Source organism: Oncorhynchus nerka, linkage group LG18, assembly GCF_034236695.1.
Source record: "Oncorhynchus nerka isolate Pitt River linkage group LG18, Oner_Uvic_2.0, whole genome shotgun sequence".
NCBI lineage: Eukaryota > Metazoa > Chordata > Actinopteri > Salmoniformes > Salmonidae > Oncorhynchus > Oncorhynchus nerka.
In genome coordinates, this window is record NC_088413.1 from 14,145,013 (window position 1) to 14,147,529 (window position 2,517).

At 42.9% G+C, this 2,517-nt stretch overlaps 1 non-coding gene across 1 annotated transcript; it reads left to right on the forward strand.

Moving 5' to 3' along the window:
* The first annotated feature begins 2,163 nt into the window (after nt 1-2,163).
* Nucleotides 2,164-2,237, forward strand: trnai-aau (transfer RNA isoleucine (anticodon AAU)). Its single transcript has one exon. It is a non-coding gene; the product is annotated as a tRNA-Ile (tRNA).
* Nucleotides 2,238-2,517: the final 280 nt, after the last annotated feature.

A 2,517-nucleotide genomic window follows, 5' to 3' on the forward strand; every position in this document is an offset into this window, starting at 1 on the left:
TGCCCGCCTCTCTAACCACTAGGCTGCCCGCCCCTCTAACCACTAGACTACCCGCCTCTCTAACCACTAGGCTACCCGCCCTCTAACCACTAGGCTACCCGCCTCTCTAACCACTAGGCTGCCCGCCCCTCTAACCACTAGACTACCTGTCTCTCTAACCATTAGGCTACCTGCCTCTCTAACCACTAGACTACCCGCCTCTCTAACCACTAGGCTACCCGCCTCTCTAACCACTAGACTGCCCGCCTCTCTAACCACTAGGCTGCCCGCCCCTCTAACCACTAGACTACCCTAGTCTCTCTAACCACTAGGCTAACCACTAGGCTACCCTCTAACCACTAGGCTACCCGTCCCTCTAACCACTAGGCTACCCGCCTCTCTAACCACTAGGCTACCCGCCTCTCTCTAACCACTAGGCTACCCGTCTCTCTAACCACTAGGCTACCTCCCTCTAACCACTAGGCTACCCGCCTCTCTAACCACTAGGCTACCCGCCTCTCTAACCACTAGGCTACCCGCCTCTCTAACCACTAGGCTACCCGCCCCTCTAACCACTAGACTACCTGTCTCTCTAACCATTAGGCTACCTGCCCCTCTAACCACTAGGCTACCCGCCTCTCTAACCACTAGGCTACCCGTCCCTCTAACCACTAGGCTACCCGTCCCTCTAACCACTAGGCTACCCGCCTCTCTAACCACTAGGCTGCCCGTCCCTCTAACCACTAGGCTGCCCGTCCCTCTAACCACTAGGCTACCCGTCCCTCTAACCACTAGGCTACCCGTCCCTCTAACCACTAGGCTACCCGCCTCTCTAACCACTAGGCTACCCGCCTCTCTAACCACTAGGCTACCCGCCTCTCTAACCACTAGGCTACCCGCCTCTCTAACCACTAGGCTACCCGCCTCTCTAACCACTAGGCTACCCGTCTCTCTAATCACTAGGCTACCTGCCTCTCTAACCACTATGCTACCTGCCTCTCTAACCACTATGCTACCTGCCTCTCTAACCACTAGGCTACCTGCCTCTCTAACTATTAGTCATAGTTAGTGTATTGTGATGGTTGTCGTAGTTACTGTATTGTGATTGTTTAGTTACTGTATTGTGATTGTTTAGTCATAGTTACTGTATCGTGATTGTTTAGTCATAGTTACTGTATTGTGATTGTTTAGTCATAGTTACTGTATTATGGTTGTTTAGTCATAGTTACTGTATCGTGATTGTTTAGTCATAGTTACTGTATTATGGTTGTTTAGTCATAGTTACTGTATCGTGATTGTTTAGTCATAGTTACTGTATTATGGTTGTTTAGTCATAGTTACTGTATCGTGATTGTTTAGTCATAGTTACTGTATTATGGTTGTTTAGTCATAGTTACTGTATTATGGTTGTTTAGTCATAGTTACTGTATTATGGTTGTTTAGTCATAGTTACTGTATTGTGATTGTTTAGTCATAGTTACTGTATTGTGATTGTTTAGTCATAGTTACTGTATTGTGATTGTTTAGTCATAGTTACTGTATCGTGATTGTTTAGTCATAGTTACTGTATTATGGTTGTTTAGTCATAGTTACTGTATCGTGATTGTTTAGTCATAGTTACTGTATCGTGATTGTTTAGTCATAGTTACTGTATCGTGATTGTTTAGTCATAGTTACTGTATTGTGATTGTTTAGTCATAGTTACTGTATTGTGATTGTTTAGTCATAGTTACTGTATTGTGATTGTTTAGTCATAGTTACTGTATCGTGATTGTTTAGTCATAGTTACTGTATTGTGATTGTTTAGTCATAGTTACTGTATTGTGATTGTTTAGTCATAGTTACTGTATCGTGATTGTTTAGTCATAGTTACTGTATTATGGTTGTTTAGTCATAGTTACTGTATCGTGATTGTTTAGTCATAGTTACTGTATTATGGTTGTTTAGTCATAGTTACTGTATTATGGTTGTTTAGTCATAGTTACTGTATTATGGTTGTTTAGTCATAGTTACTGTATTGTTTAGTGTTTTATTTACTCAATCAACCAAGGAGGGATCGAACCGTGTCTGGATTTGTTTACGTTCTCTGCCCTCTAATGGTAGAATGTAGACATTGTATATCAACTGCCCTGTCCAGACCCATATATGGCTGTAACCCTCTTCGGTTGGCTGAGTGTTATCTCAGGCCGGTTAGCTCAGTTGGTTAGAGCGTCGTGCTAATAACGCGAAGTTCGCGGGTTCGATACCCGTACTGGCCAGGATATTTTTTGTTTACTTTACTGTGTATGTCTACAGTGTCACATAACTCTATTGATTGGGGTCTACAATGTGCATTTTAAATTAGTAGTATGAATTGTCGATTGTTATTGTGGAGTGACATTTTAATGTATGAGGTTTTTTTTCATTGTAGGAGTTTTCATTCGTTTTTTATTATATAAGGAAGGAAGGAGGACAGGGACTTCATGGACTAAGAGACAGAGACAGAATGCTGAAGAAACAGATAGACGGGTCCATCAATCATTTGATTCATTCATTATT